The sequence below is a fragment of the Lactuca saligna genome, chromosome 4, assembly GCF_052625555.1.
Source record: "Lactuca saligna cultivar CGN05327 chromosome 4, ASM5262555v1, whole genome shotgun sequence".
Taxonomy (NCBI): Eukaryota; Viridiplantae; Streptophyta; class Magnoliopsida; order Asterales; family Asteraceae; genus Lactuca; species Lactuca saligna.
Window position 1 is genome coordinate 142,743,050 of NC_136420.1, and position 19,581 is coordinate 142,762,630.

Below are 19,581 nucleotides of genomic sequence, written 5' to 3' on the forward strand. Positions count from 1 at the left end.
CTCTGAGCATGATCTTTTGGAGATCAACAACGAATTCCATAATTTGAAGAAGGGAAGAATGAGCGTTACTGAATACGCTGCATGCTTTACTGAGAAAATGAAGCTTGTTCCTCACCTCGTCCCAACTGAACTCTCCAAGGTTAAAAAAAATTCCCTCGGATTACCAGCGAACTTCGGTCCAATGGTCAAGCAAGCTACCACTCTGAAAGCCGGCATCTGGGCTGCTAAGAATGTGGAGACCTAGATACGAGAGAAGGGTCTAGAGAGAGCGGATGTGGGAGAGAAAAGGAAGTTTGATGGATCCACAAGGTCTGGAAAGAAGAGTAAATTCTCGAAATCTTGTTCGAGAGGAGGAGGATCAGAAGCAAAGTGGTGTGACAAGTGCAAGAAAAATCACTCTGGGAAGTATGACGGAAGGGTCACTTGTTTCAACTGTGGAAAGCTTGGGCACTATACCAATGAATGCACGTTCACTAAGAAGGTCTGTTATGAGTGCAACGAGGAGGGGCACATTTCAAAGGATTGCCTGAAGAAGAAGGAGGCAGGAAGACCCAGCATTCCACCGAAGACGAAGGCAAGAGCCTTCCAAATGACGCTCGAGGCTGCGAAGGAGGCATCAGACGTCGCTTTAGGTACCTTTCTTGTAAATGGTTTGCCTGCCAATATACTTAAAGATTTTTTGGTTTTCGGAATCAAATCCCATGGCTAGGCCAAAATCACTTCTTAAGCCTAGATCGAAATCCCATTTGGCCGAAGCCAACTCCTTGACCGAAAACTCCTAGCCGAGAACCACTTGGACCAAAATCAAGCTTGGAGTTCTCGGTTACACATCGGACCGAAATCACCTATGATTTCATTGGAGGATAAGCCGAAAACACAAATCTTATCCGATGGCAAACTATTCAAGATAATAAATTACCCATTTCAATGCAAACATCCCATCACATTTTACCCCTTATATATATATATATATATATATATATATATATATATATATATATATATATATTCATGACCGAAATCAACATCCCATTTCTCATTCTTACGTCCCAAGCTCCTCTCACTTTTCTCTCTAAATTCATAAGAACTTCAAATCTTCAAGTTTCCCAAGAACAATATTCATATTTTCATGAATTTCTAAGAAAATTTCATTCAAACCTTTTGCAGAAAACTTGTAAGTCCTCAGAATTAATCTATTGTTTTATTACATTTCATATATTAATTCGACTAAATTACACACAATATTGTTTGTTAAATACTCGTAGGGTACAAACATGTTCATATATTATAACTTGAAGAACATCGCCACTCACTTCGATATTCAGCCAAGAACACACCCGATGTGAGTTCATACCCCTACTTTTTCCACGATTTTTTTATGTTTCAGAGGGGGGGGGGGGGGGGGGGGGGGATACAACTAAAACACACAAAAAACTTGTGTCAAAAATACAAAATGATTTCACACATTTTTACTACCGTTTGTGCAAAAAAAATAAAATACACGATATAGAAATTTTCCCAAAATCATGAGCATATACAGTTTTACACAAAGTTTAAAGCTATGAAGTTTTCATACAAATAACATTATGGTTTTCTTACGAATTATATATATATATATATATATATATATATATATATATATATATATATATATATATAAGAAACATACGATTGTATTTTAATATATAATCTATATTTAAAATTGTTTATAAGACTTTAACCCTTTTGTAATATGTTGAGCAAAAAGGGTATAATTATACATATATAATTATTTCAATCATTTTCTTATCATAGTAAAACTGATAATGTTCATACAAAGGATTCTACAGTACAACGAAACGTTTTTATAAACTATAATAGGTATAGTTTATGAGACATACATACTATTTTACCATATCGAGATACAATACAAAAATAATTATTTAAAGGCATAATTATTTGAACTATGTGATTACTATGGAAGGATAATACTTCTACATTACAAAATCGCTTTTCATTATACTAGACGTAAACAATCAATGTGACACTTCTGAAACACGCCTTCAAGTACTTATCTAAGTACCAACAAAAGTCTTGTATTATAACCAAAATCTCCCGTAAGAGAGCGTTATATTTGTGTATAGATCTATACGGGACTAACAATCTCATACCTCGACTTTAAGCTACAGTTTGACCAGTAGGTTATGGGTGACAAATATCGTACCGATTCCAACGCCTGAAGAACGTCGTACAGGCCATCTAGGTCATTAAGCATGCTTATAATAACTCACAATTGGGTAATAACAATATGTGTGGTTTACAAATACGAACATATCTTCAACTGGTTTTATTTAACGATAAAACTACATTACATGATTTTCAAGTACAATACAGTTTACATTCTGGAAACAACATTCAAAGGGTTTTACACAGATACAACTATAGAACATTATTTTCCAATACAATACAGTTTACATTTATGAAAACATGCATTCAAATGGTTTTATATATATATGTATAAAACTACATATTACTATTTTAGGTATGGAAAATAGTTGTACATTTCGGTCTTGGAACATTTAAGACTACAATACATATGAAAGAAAATATTGGATTTTCTGGAAAAACACACTATCATTTTCAAGGAACAAAGACACATATTTCTCATATAAATTGCTTATGAACTAACCAGCTTAATTGTTGATGCTTTTTCAAAACTACTTGTATTATCAGGGAATCACTAAGACAGGTAAAAGCAAGCTTTTTGAAGATGAGACGTTAAGATGTCAGTCAAGTCTTATATCATCATATTGTAATTGATTTTTGAATCGCGTAAAACATAAAAACCATGTAACTTTATCAATCATATTTATGACGGTTGTATTTTCTTTCATCTCTATTATGCAATTGTTATGATACTGTACATGACGTCTCCCGCCCCCGGACGTTTCCACCGTCTCATTGGTTCAGGGGTGTGACAGTACTCACTTGTTAAAGTGGTGATTCCAACATAGACAACACTTCGCTTCAATATAATTTCCTTCAACGAAACCTAGTATTATTACCACTAGATTTTAGTCTAATATTTTCATGAATAATTACGAACATTATTATTTTATAAGTGTTAAACAATACTTTTCAACCACTATGTACAGATAGGGTCCATACATGAAATACCGGAGGGCGGGATCATTTTTGCATTATAGTTGTTTTGAAATCCAACAACCCTATGCGTCTCTTCAAAATAGATTCCTCATACCGTGAGTAGTTAAAAAATATTATAATAACACTTTATATATTATATTTTATAATATGTTTATTGTTTATAAGTTCATAATAACGATAATGAACTTAAACATAAGGTATACTTAAAGTAGGGTAAGCATAACTCAATTACCGGGAATTTGGCTAGGAATCGGGCTCTGTGGGTGCAGAACTTCTGAGTTGAAAGCTTTTCATCTAGGAGCCTTCCAACACTCCAGAACTATTCCTCTAGCAATTAGGAGTTACTAGGGCTTTGGGACGGCTTAGAGAGCAGTTAGAGAGAGAGAGAGAGAGAGGCTTTTGGTGTGAAGAAATTGGAGTGCTCTTGCATGCTATTTATAGGCTGAATTTTCGTCTAACTCGTCGAGTTGGTGCCACATGTCACCATCTGGTGGCAAGGCTTGGGAGAAAGTTATGGTCCAGATTAAGCCACGTCACCCCTTTCACAGCACCACTATTCCAATTTCTAAATTTCGTAACTTCCACATACGAACTTTGTTTTTGACGTTCTTTATATCCACATGTAGGTGGAGACGTACTCTACGACTTTTGTTTAGACTCCATCGGCTAATTCTTTACCGATTCTAAATTTAACAGTATGAGAAGATTACAAATTTTAACGACCGTGTAAAATTCATAACTCTTACATACGGACTCCATTTTCGAATGTATTTTTATTGTTGAGCTCCTATTAATGATATTTTCAATTCTCATTTAGGTTATCAGGTTAACTATTGATTAAGATTGTATTTATTGTTAGTTGTCCTCAGGTTATCCGGTTCGGCGGTCCAAGCAGTTATTTGAGTATCAGCAGATTGAGGTGACTTTTTTCTCACTGTACTTTTGGGTCGAAGGCACCAAGGCCGACCCATTGGATTGATATCCTAGTTTACCATATGTTGCTATGTTGTAGTGCTCTGTTAGATTTGTATCCTAGTTCATATGATGTAGCTGTGCGGCAGTGATCTATAGATTTGCGTGTTTGTCTGTTGGATGATTATATGTTTATCTATTATGTATATGTAGACATATTTATTGTTATGGCAGAGGCTTTACTGCTTTATGAATGAGCCAATAGACCGGGGGTATTCCAGCCTAATGGTTGATTGGGCCCGAGGGTAATCCATCCCGAGGATGATTGGACTCGTTCTATATTGGCATTGCAATCCCATGGTTGATTGGGCTCGAGGGTATTCCCTCCCAAGGATGACTGTTGTATATTTCCATTCTAACCTAGGGTATTCCATCCCGAGGATGATTGGACCTGGAGGTTGATTGGGCCTCGGGTATACCAACCTGATGGTTGATTGGACCCAACATGCTTGTTTATATATGTTATATGTTATGTGGTGGTACTTTGGGGAAACTCACTAAGCTTTATACTTATAGTTTCAATTTATTGTTTCAGGTGCTTCAAATGATTGTGGCAAGGTGAAGGCGTGACCGTACACATCCTTGGTTGTACTACTTATTGGATCTTGGGATAGTCTCATTTTAAATTATATTTTGGAAACAATGGTTTTGTAAACACTTTTATTAGTAACGGGTGTTTTGGAAAGTTCAAATTTGCTGAAAATTTTTGGATGTTACAAGTTTGTATCAGAGCCATGGTTTGAGTGAAGTGGAGGAACACTCTTGTGATTCCAGTCTCAAACTAAAGAAATGAAAAGGTTTTAAAAATGATTTTCAAAATTATTTTAAAAATAATGAAGCAAGGATGTGATGTATACAATCAGTCGGAGCCAGTAAGTAGACCCCAAATTACCACACTGTTATTTGATACTGTGATATGTTAGAATAGCATGCTAGTGATAGGCTATGGATCTTCAGGAATTACATGATATAATTGCTTGATTATATGATGCATTAGGATGCATCCATTCGAGCTCTTATATGGGAGGAGATGTTGGACTCCTATCCGTTGGGGGTGGTTGGGTAGAGAGTGATGGGGAGCACCGAGATAGTACCTAAGACGACAAAGCAAATCCAATAGATTAGACAGAGGTTCCCGATGGCCCAGAGTCGCCAAAAGATTTACACAAATCAAAGACGATCTGAGCTAGAGTTACAGGTCGGAGATTTTGTTCTCCTGAAGTTATCCCCTGGACAGGAGTGATCTGATTCAGCAAGCAGGGCAACATGGGCCTTAGATTCATTGGTCCATTCAGGGTCATTGATAGGGTAGGCAAGGTAGCTTATCGGTTAGAGCTACCTGAGGAGTTGAGACAGATTCATAACACTTTCCATTTATCCCGAATGAGAAAGTGTGTAGCCGACGAGATAGTAGTGGTTCCTTCAGAGGACATTCCGGTTGATGAACACCTGAATTATATTGAGAGGCCTGTGTCGACATTGGATAGGAAAGTGAAGACTTTATGGAACAAGGAGGTATATCTGTTTAAAGTTTAGTGGCAACATCGTAGAGGTTCAAAGTGGACTTAGGAGCCAGAGTCCAATATGCGCGAGCAGTACCCAGAGCTGTGTTCCTGAGGATGAATTCAATGGGGGAGTCTAATCCTAGTGGGGGAGAATTGTAACATCCCGAGATAAGGTATGTATTGATGACCCTTAATTTTATTGGATTGTAAAAATTAGCCTTAATTGTGAAATTGGTGGTAAACGAGTACGCGGGGGATACACATGTGTACGCTTAACGTACTCATGTGCGTATTATGGACGCGGAGGCCACCTAGTAAGTTGGGCGTACCAGGATCAGAGTATAAACTATGTTGTGTGTCCATATGTAAGGAACATGATAGCCTCATTTCCAGCCACCCTTTCCAGTTTTCGACTCCCCTCAAACCCTAAATTCCATTCTAATAGCTTGTGTATGCATTTGAGGCTTATTCGGTGATCTTGTGGGATTCTTTTCTGAAGAAGGAGCTTTGAAGGAAGAAGAGTTGGTGTCCAAAATTTTGGATCTCAGTTGCCATGTGGTTGGTGCATCATTTAGAGGTATCAAGCTCAAAGCTTTCTCATTGTTTCATTAGTTCACGTTTTAGTCCATTTTTAGGGTTTTATGTCCCAAGCTTGAATCTTTATGAGTTTGATGAACTCCAGAACATAATACATGTCCATTTAGGCATTTTTAGTCATTTGGAATCATAAAAATGAGTTCTTGGTCATCAAGATCTCTCCATGCATGAGTTATGAGGATTTTGTGAGTAAAAGATGAGAGTTTATGACTTTTAGACTTGTCCAGCCATGCTAAGGCTTAAAGTCACCAACTTTGTGAAGTAATAGACTCCAATTAGTCTAGATCTGAGATTGTAGCTATGGTCTTAATAGATTAAGACTAAAAGAGTGAGAAAAGGAGTCTGGGACGTACGCCAAGCGTACTCCCAGCTACGCGCAGCGTAACGCTGAGCCACCCCAATGCATGCATGGTTAGTAGTACGCCCAACGTACGCACTGGGTGTTGACTTTTATTGACTTTTAGGGTTTTGGTCAAGTTGTGGACTGTAAAGACCATGGAGGGTAAAATGATCTTTTACCCTTCTAAGATTTAGTAGAGGAGCTTAGCCTAATATCTTTTGGGGGTTGTTACTATTAATTATTAATTAGAGGTATATGTGATATATGTTAGGCGGAGTCTAGATCGGCAGTTCGGTGAAGGATATACTTGCTTTACTTTACGAGGTGAGTCTTCTCACTTTACTTACATGAGTGCTAATTACTGTGCGACCGGAGGGTCTTATTTGTGTTATTGACTAGAGGGTCTTATTTTCTTATACTGAGATATATGATACTATGCATTCTATCTTTGTGAATTATGTTGTTATAATACTTTGTGTGTATTTATTGATTTATGACCGGAGGGTCCATACCGAGTCGTGAGACCGAAGGGTCTACAATGAGGCACATAACTGAAAGGTCCTTATTGAGATATAGCCATGAGAGGATAATTATTTGTGTGTGTGGCATTTTGGGGAACTCACTAAGCTTTGTGCTTACAGTGTTTGTATGTGAAATGTGTTTCAGGTACATCTCAGGATCGAGAGAAGGCGCCAATATGATTGTACACACCAGCTTGATGATTTATGTTTTGAGGATTCTGGGATGTTTGACAAATAATTTACCGATGTTTTGTGTTTGAGAAAATTTCAAATTGGCTTGATAAATGTTAAACTATTTGTGTAAAAGTTTTAAATGTTATAAAAATTTATTTGAAAATTAGAGTGTTACATTATCTGAGTCCAACCGTTATAGGGCTGAGTACTTTAGTTAAAAGATTATTTAAGGTTTGTTGCATGTAATTATATTCAAGAAATGGTTAGCTGACATTAGCAGGGGTTCTTCTGCTGCTGATGGCAATGGAGGTGGGAGGGGGTAATCCTAGGAGAGCCTATGAAGTATTTTAGTGCGATTGTTTCACGGTTGAGTAGGTTTTGGGAGTATTATTATGAGTAGACCTTAGAGGACCCGAGATGATTCTTAAGGAAAGTATGGATAGGTGTGGAAACTAGTATTGGCCCGTACTACTTGAAGCACATGATCCATACTTGAATCAAGGAAAGTTTCGAGGATTTTAAGGGCTGGTCAGGGAAGATAACATGGTTGGTGCTATAATTCATAGCAGTGGTTCCATATCTATTGATCTTTTGGGTTATGGTTTCTCATGCATAAGGATGGGTCTGGTAATTGTTTTGGGCCCCAATGACAATATCGGTTTAGGGTGAATGGCGCAGACTTAGATAAGTTTGTTGGTTTTGAGGTCTTGAAGGTTTTTCTCGAGGTCGTGCATTGAGTCTTAGGACTCAAGATGGAAACGATTGTTATGATCGGTTGGGTGATTGTAGCTGTAAGTTGAGTGGTTTATTGGTGGACTGGATTGTCACTATCTATGGCAAATATTATGCCCTTTTCAGTTTCCGAGTTCAGAAAAGGAGTGAGCAGGCCGGTGACTGTCAGAGTTAGGATGTGAACCCTGAATGGGGTTTGTTGGTTACGGTGTTTGACGACAATATATCAGCATGGGAGTGCCCAAGAGGATTGATGTAGTATGGATGTTTGTGTTGCGATCAAGAGTCTATTTCCTTGGATATAGGAAAATTAGGTATCGGATTAGCAATAGGGATTGCAAGCAAGGAGTGAATGTTTTGGATCGTTAGTTGGTGTTTGCATATGCATTTGCATGAAACCCTTATTGATTAAGTGGTTATAATTGGGAATTTCTATGGTCTTCAGCTGAAATCTAAAATTCTCTTAGGATTTGATTGGTCCTTATCTGGAAGATCATCTTGAGTGTGTTGTTCATTCCAAGAGTCAGGGATGGTTCGTGTTGTTTAAACCGGTTTAAGAAATGGTTGGCTTCAACACCCAAGGGTGACAGTTAGAACCCTAAGTGGGGGAGAACCGTGTATTCTGCTTGGAGGATCATTGATCGGTTCAAGTTCATAATGTTGGAAGAATGGATCATAGTGATCTGCGGTTCCAGTATATGGAATCTCGGTTCAGGATTTGGTCAGGGCCTAGGTATATAGTAGGTGGCGATCAGGAAAAATCAGTTTCAAAATTAGGTATGTTCAGCTTCGCGCGAGTTTTAGTTCGATAGATCTAATGTCAATATGTCCTCGATCATTGGTTGTTTTGTTCATCATTCAGTGGAGGTTCTCTGAAGGTTTCAAGTTGTGATAGTTGAATTTCAATGTATGTGTCAAACTATCATCAAGTTTAGTGTGCTTTATGTTCCTTTGGTCTTTGGGTATGTTTATCATCAATGATGGTGGTGTGGAATTTTGGCTCATAACAGGCTCAAGTTTTGGTAGCATTCAGGATCACCTTGGAAGTCTTCTTGAGCTGGTTGCATATTGATGGAATCTGGTCAGTCTCAATTAAGGTATAGGGTCCTATTCTGATCGTTCATGAGGATCTCTTCTATTAATGATTGAGGTTTTTTGTTTCAATAGAATTATTGTATTTCTTCCCTTTTTGGACGAGGTTATGGTTTCCCTAAGGATTTGCACTGTGGTAAATTCATTATATTGTAGAGAGGGATATGTATGGGTTGGTCAAGATATTAATGGAGCGCTTGGTTCAAATTATATGCATGGTTCTATTTGGGTTATAGCCTTTGAATATGATCAAGAGTACGACTGTCTATCTTATTCTCGGGTCGTGTGCTACCATGATTTCATCAGGTTTTGCATTGGTAGCAGCGTGTTCGGTGAAAGGATTTGTGTGTGGTACGACCATAGGTGATGACCATTATGGGATAGACGTGTCGTAAGACTGCGGTGTTTCCATAACGTTCACTAACTTAGAAGATAGTATGGAAGTGTTGTAAGTATGCGGTGGGATCGTAACATTCACTAAATTGAGGTAGACCATCGTTTGGGTAGTCGTGAGTATAAAGGAGGTTGAACTCGTGCCTTAGGCAAGGAGGTATATCGCGGTCTAAGGTAAGATTGGGCATGTGTAGCTCTCGATGGGGTGAGACCCATGGGCGAGGCCTGTGTGATTATGGCAATGCAGGTGAGACCTGGTGGAGATCGTCGGGGTCACGGAATTGGATTATGGTTTTAATAGGATGATTATGTGGCCAGAGAGTGGCGTAGTGGGATGCCAAGGCTAGGGTAGCCTTATCTGTTAGACTCTTAGGAACATGGTGACTGGACCAGGTGTGAGACTGGTAGTCTTGGCGGTGGATTGGCGATTTTATATCCCATTTTTGTGAATAGGTGTAGTGAATTAGAAGGTTTCATGTGAAATGCAAGTGTAAATCTTTGGATCTCGGGTGATGAGTCATGCACCTAGTTTGCTCTCGGTCGGGAATCATGTTGGGAGTCGTTAGTGTGTTTATGCAAGATCTTTACTTCAACAATTTATGGATTAAGGAATCTGTATATCAGGTTATCATTTGGAAGGTCCAGGGTTAAAAGGGTGTTTTTAGTTCTGAGGTTAAGATGAGATCCTTGTGGTTGTGTTTCGGTCTGGTTCCACCTGTGTGGAGGTCAGACAAATTAATGGACTTAGGAATTATAACAGTAGCGTTTTGGATCGGCAATTATGGTTCCGTGATTTGTTCAACACCATAAGCTTTTGTTCGGAACATTGGTTCTCAGGAGGGTGGTAAGGAGTGATTTCGAGGATGAAATGTAATTTAAATGGGGGAGAGTTGTAATTTCCTATTCTGAATCGTTTCCTAATGTGGGGTGGTGACCCGAGGACCGAGTATCATCAGGCTTAGGGCCTTTAAGGAAAAGAGATTTAGACCCATTTGGGCATGGGTAATGTAATTTGGATGATCCGAGAGTTTGGTTTGTGTTTTGGAGCCAAAGGGTATTTCAGTAAAGTGTCAGTTTGGGCTTTTATGGAAATTGGATTTTTGATCGGGAAGTTTTAAGGCAAGTATGATTTGATAGAAGTGTAGAGCTTCTTGTTACCTCTTCATGGATATAAGTATCGTCGGAAATGAAATTATAACAAATAAGTTATGACCTTCGGAAGATTCATGGTGTTAGGGTTTAACCGAGTACGCGAGGCGTACATATGTGTACGCATAGCGTATTAGTGCTAAGGCCAGTACATAGGGTGTACGATGGTGTATGATGGGTGTATTAAGACATATGATCGTGCATACCTTATAGAGTACGTTGGGCGTACCAGAAGTACATTGGGCATACTCAAGTCAGACCCAAACTCTAATTTAGGGTCTTGGACCCTATTTAAGCTCCTTAATTCACCACCAAACCCTATTATCTTGGCCTCCACCATTTTAAACCCTAGAATCGAAACCCTAGCCCCCATTTGAGTGGTTTTTGAGTTGTTGGTGGTATTTCATGGTTTTTGGTATTCATAAAAGAAGAAGGAACTTCTTAGAGAAGTATAGGATTGCTTGAGGCTTTTGGATCTACGTTTGTTGCATCTTGATCTACCATTTTGAGGTATAAAGTTTCAATCTTGGTGACTCTAGGTGTTAGATCTAATTTAAGGTGTATTTTGGGTTTATTTTGGTCTTTAGATTCATCCTTGTGAGTATGAGCTACTCTAAGAGCTTAAATGATGGATCTTGGCACATGGGAGGTCCTTTGTTCATAGAAATGTCATATTGGTGAGTTATCTTGGACCATGCATGAGTTGGATGTTTACTATGGATGTTATTAAGAATTTTGGTCCCATTAAGCCATGCAAAGGAGTAAAGTCGCGAACTTTACGTGTTAAGACATCTCATTAGGGTCATATCTGAGTTTGGAAGTCATTGGCTTAACCAGTAAGACCTTATTATGGTTTTTTGGTCCCTGGTGAGTATGTTGGGCATACCCAGAAAGTACGCTCAACGTAATGAAGTTTTCATGCATTAGCCATTTGTAATTTGTGCTTTGTGGGTGAGTACAATGGTGTACTCCCCAGTTTTCCATTTGGGGCTTTTTGAGACTTGGGCCTTGTTGGGCCATTGGACTTTAGACTTTGGGCCATGGATGGACTTAGGTTTTTCTTGGAAGTAGGTCGATGATGGTTTTAGGGCCCAAACAGGTTATTGGGCCATAATGGGCTTTTTTTGCTTTTGATTTGGGATTTGGATTGTTATTTGGGGTTTTGGACTTTTTATGCATTTTGGGATGGGCCTTGATTATGGAACAAGTAAGAAAAGGGTAAAAGGGTCTTTTACACTTTAGGAAGTTAGTTTATGGAGTGAGGCTTAGATTTTGGGTTATCGGGCTAATTATTGATTAAGATTGTCTTTATTGTTAGTTGGCATGAGGTTATCCGGTTCGGCAATCCGGGCAATTATTTAAGTATCAGCGGATTGAGGTAAATTTTTCCTCACTGTACTTTCGAGTCGAAGGCACCAAGGCCGATCCATTGGATTGATATCCTGGTTTACTGCATGTTGCTATGTTGTAGTGATATGTTAGATTTGTATCCTAGTTCATAGGATGTTGCTATACAGTAGTGATCTGTAGATTTGCCTATTTGTCTGTTGGCTTATTATATGTTTATCTATTATGTATATGTCGACATCTTTTGAGTTGTGGTAGAGGCTTTACTACTTTATGCATGAGCCAACAGACTGGAGGTATTCCAACATGATGGTTGATTGGGCTCGAGGGTATTCCATCCCGAGGATGATTGGACCCATTGTATATTGACATTCCAAACCGATGGTTGACTGGGCCCGAGGGTATTCCCTCCCGAGGATGACTGGACCTGTTGTATATTGGTATTCTAACCTGGGGTATTCCATCTTATGGATGATTAGACCCAGAGGTTGACTGGGCCTGGGATATTCCAATCTGATGGTTGATTGGACCCGACATGCTTATTTGTATATGTTATCTGTTTATGTGGTGGTACTTTTGGTGAACTCACTAAGCCTTGTGCTTACAATTTCAGTTTATTGTTTCAATTGCTTGAGATGATTGTGACAAGGTGAATGTGTAACCATAAACACCCTTGGTTTTACTACCGATTGGATCGTGGAAGACTCTGATTTTAAATCATGTTTTGTCAACAATGGTTTTGTAAACACTTTTATTAGTAACAAGTGTTTTGAAAAGTTTAAATTTGTTGAATTTTTTTTTTTTGGATATTACAGTTGTTATGGACTCAATCCTATCTTGTTGTGAAATCCCGTGCGGCGGTTTTAATTTGGTAAGTGATATGTTACTTTTCATATCGAGATGGTCTAGGTGCATAAAGAAAAGAAGTTTGCTGAATGTGATCCTATGTGGGGTTTTGTGGTGTATATGGATTAATAGAAATAAAAGGGTTTTCAATAACATTCCCTTTGTTCCGACGAGTACACTGAAAATGATAAAGTCGATAACTTTCATTTGGTGCAACCATAAGGCGGTTGTTCAAAAACATTGATTGGAGAGTTTGGAATTTATGTCATTTTCTTTGTTTGTAATTTATCTCGTGTTTTTCTTTTCCTGTTTTGTACTCTTTCCCCTCGCATCGTCTTGATGTTGGGTGTCTTAATATATTTGTCGGTTAAAAAAATGGATCTCTATTGAATTTATATATGTAAATGATTATCATTGACATGGTAAAAAGACTATCAACTAATCAAATCTTGTTGTATTCAATTAGCCAATGCAACTAAAAGAATTAAAATGAATTTCTTGAAATTGATGTATTGAAAGAAAATTTGATAAAACGGAAAGACTCAATGTTAAAGTTCTTTCTTTATCTTTATATAAGAAAAACTTGAATCATTTTCTCGAACTTCAATTTTTTTGGATAAATGGATTTATAGTTTTCTCATGGTTGACCTAGGACCACAACCACAACGACATATTTTGCATTTATTTATTTGTAGTAAGCCTCACGGGTTCTATGTGAAAAATAGTAACACCATAAAATTACAACAAAACTTATTTCAAATTTTATTTACCAAATTGATACATCTGGGGGTTAAAAAAAAGTAAGATACAAAATGAAAAGGCAAAGTAGTTGTTGCAATTTCGAAAGGCTCCAAACAAGCAAACATGATAGAGTGAACAATGAAAAGGCAATGGGGAGTGATAATATATGGTTGGGAGTAGGTTACGATGGAGGTAGACCCGACACCACAACTGCTACATGGCACGAGGTTATCATTGTCTAGTCTCGAGTACATGATTAAATCGTGGAAGCGCAGAGGGACCCGCACGTGCGCTGGGGACAACTGTAAAAGCACAATAACACACAACTGTGAAGGAAAGCCCCTATCTATCATCCTTCTTTAAAGTTTATTCCTTTTGAGTAAACTATGATTAATATGGATCAAATGAATTTTTTTTTTTTTATAATAATAGTATACTTTTATAATATTTATTGATCAAAAACTTTACAGGAAGATTTTCTTTTTCTGGAACAGTATTGTTGTATTAAAAACTCGTAAAAGCATAATTGAAGGAAAGCCCCCTCTATGATCCTTCTGTAAAGTTTATTCTTTTGGAAGATTAATATGGATAAAATGTATTTTTTTTTTTAATAATAATAGTATATTTTTATACTAATATTTATTGATCAAAAACATTACAAGAAGAGTTAGAGGGGAATATGACTTATTAAGATAATTAACTTTTCGGTATGTTCGTATCTAGGTAACTATATTTTTTTATACATATCTAGGTAACAAATTTGTTGAAATTATTCACATATGATCATTATGACTTGCTATAACAGGTTAAATCTTAGATGTGAACGTTTTCAACAAGTTCGTTACTTAGATGTGTACAAAAAAAATAGTTACCCAAATATGAACAACACGAAAAATAAAAATTAAATTACACGAATGGTCTCTGTGTTTTGGGGGAATTTGTGTTTTTGGTCCCTAATTTATTTTTTTTAACTTGGATGGTCCTTACTGTTTATTTTTGTTGCGTGCTTGGTCTCTATCTTACATAAAAAGACTATTGTGCCCTTATTAATTTATTTTTTAATTAAATTTCTTATTTATGTATTTATTTTTTATATATTTTAAAAAATTAATAGACCATACATATTTGTATCTCCTCGGATGATCTCTACTATTTATTTTTAATTAATTTATTTTTGATCCCTACTGTTTATTTTTGTTACGCGTTTCGTCTATGTCTTATCTAAAAAGACTATTTTTCCCTTATTAATTTTTTTAAATTAATTTTCTTATTTATGTATTTATTTTTTATATATTTAAAAAAATTAATATATCCCGCATATATGTATCTCCTCACCGTAAACCTGAAACCGCATTTGAGAAATTTAATTTGGGTCTTACCGATCACCATCTCATCTCTCATCCTCCTCAACTTCTATTTTTTTCCATCTTTAGTAAAATCGACATATTCACCATCCTTCTTTCTTTGGTACTTCAACTATGGCGAACCAACACCATAACCTACTGTCTCTTCATCTTTAGTGGGTTGTAGTGTTGATTCGACGAAGTTGAAGGACCGGAAAAAGAAGTGATGATGAAGATATCGATATCACTAAAGATGGAAAATAAATAGAAATTGAGAAGGATGAAAGATGGGATGATGAAAAGATACAAATATGTGGGGTCTACTAATTTTTCTTAAATACATAAAGCATAAGTACATAAACAAGAAAATTAATTAAAAAAAATTAATAAGGGCAAAATAGTCTTTTTAGGTAAGACAGAGACCAAGTTCGTAACAAAATTAAACAATTGGGACCATCCGAGTTAAAAAATAAATTAATTAAAAAATAAACAGTAGAGATCATCCGAGGAGATACAAATATGTGTGGTCTATTAATTTTTTTAAATGTGTAAAAAATAAATACATAAATAAGAAAATTAATTAAAAAATAAATTAATAAGGGCACGATAGTCTTTTTAAGTAAGACAGGGACCAAGCGCGCAACAAAAATAAACACTAAGGACCATCCAAGTTAAAAAAAAAAAATTAGGGACCAAAAACACAAATTCCCCCAAACCACAAGGACCATTCGTGTAATTTAATTTTTAGTTTTCGTTTTGTTTATATTTGGGTAACTATTTTATTTTGTACACATCTAGGTAACGAACTTGTTGAAAGCGTTCACATCTAGGATTTAACCTGCTATAGCATGTTATAATGGTCATATGTGAACACTTCCAACAAGTTTGCTACCTACATGTGTACAAAAAAAAGATAGTTACCCAAATGTGAATATACCGAAAAGTTGATTACCTTAATAAATCATATATATATATATATATATATATATATATATATATATATATATATATATATATATGATTGTTCCGACTTCCGATGCTTTGTTATATATAAAAAAAAGAGTTTAGGTTATTTTTGGTCACTTAACTTGTGGTTTTGTGCTCATTTGGTCACTTAACTATTTTTAAGTTTTAAAAAGTTATCAAACTTTTGGCATTGTGCTCATTTAGTCACTTAGCTTTTGGTTTGGTCACAGTTACTCACCTAACTTTTAAAATTATACTCATTTTGTAACTAAACTTAATTTTTTTAAAAGTTTAGTGACTTAATGAATATAATTTTAAAAGTTAGGTGACTAAATGAGCACAAATTTAAAAGTTAAGTGACTAAATGTGATCAAACCAAAAGTTAAGTGACTAAATGAGCACAAAGTCAAAAGTTTGATGACCTTTTAAAATTTAAAAATAGATAAGTTACCAAATAAACATAAAACAAAAAGTTAAATGATCAAAAATGATCTAAACCCTAAAAAAAAATTTACGAATATGAAAGTATATTACAAAAAATACATGGTAATATTTGAGTTGTGCAACTAACCAATTCAGTTTATTTTAAAGTTATGTACTTTTATCATAAATCCAAAAATAAGATCGACAGCTATTTTATCAATAATATATTTCCTTTTTTAGCACAACTATCGTCTTATTTTAGAAATTTTGAATAATCAATGTTGTAAAAATGATTGATGTTAGCTAATCGGTGTACTGAAGTTAAATGATTAAGTGGCTAGACAGGGATTAATTAGGGGCTATTAATTGCTAATTTGTTGAATTTTCAAAAATTAGATATGAATAATTTCATAATAATGTTCGTAAATACCACTAATATCATATCAAAATAAGTTAATGTGATTAATATAACACTAATCATTTATCAAATAATTTCTACTGAGATATAACTTATATCGGATTGAACAAAAAATTAGAAACAACAGGAACACAAAGAACAAATATAACTCTGAAACTAGATTCTTTATTAATTACCAATCGAAAACTATCCCTCAAACAATGAAAATGAGATCATTATAAGGAGGACAAGATAAGCATAATTTCTTAACCCTAGGAGATCATAATTGATTAGAAAAAGATTTGCAATCAATTATCTAAATGAAAACACAAAATAAAAAATTGTTGCAGATAAAAAAAAATAGAAAAACGTGTTTTGAGGCCCTAAACGATCCCGAATGGCCCAAAAACACAACACTCCACGACAAAGCCATGAGTTTTCTTAATCGACCCATTTTACATGTTGTGTGCGAATTTCATCCAATTTCGAACTGTTGGATCACTTCAGTAGATTTGGCGCTGATGTCATCATACATCCATTTCTTACTAGTGCTAATATCATCAAGCCATGCATTAACACTTGTGTCACCTGCATCATCCTCCACCTCTTGAAAAGGACTAGACCTCGAGTCCACTTTATAATCAAAATTCCCAACAGAAGGTGATAAATCTACAACATTGAATGTAGCAGACACATTATAATCACCTGGTTGATATTGTACGTGATGCGACCTAGTCACCGGATGATTACGCCTTCTGCTAGAGATGAGATTTAAAACCGAAACCGGAGCTGTTAGAACCGGAATATATAGAACCGGTTCCTGTTTCGGGTTTAAAAATTAGCTTTATCCGGGTTTCGGGTAATCCGGGTTTGTGTCCATCGGGTCCGGGTAAACCGGGTCTAAGAACCGGAACCACTTTTAGGGGCCGGAACCGGTTTTTGTGAAACGTTTAAAACATGTATATCTCATTTGTTTTAAGTCGAATTGAGATACGGTTTTTTCCAATGTGTATTTTAGAGTTTGTAGATGATCTTAGACTATAAATTTTTTATTTTTAGTTTTATATTCATTTATTTACAGTCCCCCAAAGTCGAGATATCAAAGCTGGAAGTTTTTACTTTTTCAACTTTTTGTATTCTGTGAATGTTTTAAAATGTGCATATCATATTCGTTTGAAGTCGGATTGACATGAGAGTTTTTCTAACTTGTAGCTTAGAGTTTGTATATAATTTTAGACTATAATTTGTCATCTTCGGTTTAATATTCATTGACTTATAGTCCTCCAAAGTCGGGATATCAAAGTTGAAATTTTTTAACTTTTCATCTATTTGTTTTTGTACTTTGTATTATGTGAAAACATTAACACATGCATATATCATTCGTTTAAATTCAGGTTGACATGCATTTTTTTTTTCTGGAGTATAGTTTAGAGTTTGTACATGAGTTTAGACTATAATTTTGTCAATTTTGGTCATATTCACTGACTTACAGTCCCCCGAAGTCGGGATATCAATATGAAAATTTTCAAAGTTTAACCCACTAAGTAGTAACTAATTGCCAAAAATTCCGGTTTTTTCAGGTTTTGCGGTTCTAAACCCACTTTATCTGGTTCCAACCTACCCACTTTGATGTTTTCGGGTTTTTCGGTTTTAGACCCACTTTACCCGGTACCATACCCGGAACCGAACTGGAACCGGTTCTTATATACCGGTCCGGTTTCCGGTTCTACAAAATTATGCTAAATGGTTCTGGGTTTTCCGGGTCTGGGTCCATCCGGTCCGGGTGTGGACCCACTTTCATCCCTAAGATATGATGCTCTAGGGACTTTGGAGGACTATAAAGTTGCTAACTTTATTCCATCCATTCACTCAAATCAAAACCAAGAACCAAAATGGACTAAAACAACTTAGATCTAAGAGAATAAACCATAAAGGTAGAATCTTGAATCCTTACAAATGGTCCAGAAGGTGATATCACAGATACGAAAGTGTTGCTTGCTTGATCCTTGCACCAATTCTCCTTCTAATTCCTTTAAAGAACACCAAAACCACCAAAATGAGCCAAAAATCACCAAGATGGAATAGGGTTAGGATTTTTGAGGTTTGAGAGAGATGTAGGTTGAGAAATGAACCCAAAATCCGATTTTAGGGTGCTTAAATACAAAGGAAAGCCTAAATATACATGGGCTTGGGTTGTAGCCTGTTGGGATTAAAACCCTAATTATGATTTGATGAACAAGATGCGGAAAATAAGAACAAAAACAAATATGAGGATATGTCGAATGATCACTCGATTTATTCATAACATGAGGTATAAATTACACTTTTAGAATAGACTAAAGAATCTTACTCTACATGAGAAACCTCACAACGTGGATGCTACATTTTGCCTCACTCTTAACCCTAATAATGAACAATACATGACTATTTATAGGTAAAAGACAAGTCTTGGAATGGATGACAATGACTATTTATAGGTAAAATCAAGGGGGCCCATTTCCATAATCCATGAAGTACTTTGAAACCCTACAATATCCCCTAAAAGTATGGAATGGATGACAATGCTTCAACTTCCAAAACAAGCATCTAGAAAATAAGAAAAGATCTCGCAACGAGGAGTATTTGAAGAAATCCACAAATCTTGATTCTTCAATGGTCTTTAAAAACAGGCTCTAAGATATATAAACCAAGCACTGAAGTGATGTATTTAAAATTCTAGGATAAAGAAACCGAATCACTTCTTGTCTTTGAATAGCTCCCCTCCAAGTCACAATGATCTTCAAATAAGCTAATGATATAAGCCACCAAAAAATTATCATGTAACAACCTAAATTTTAAGATTCATAACGCCACTTGATCGAGAAAATACTAGAAGTCGGAGATATAACAAGTCCTTAGA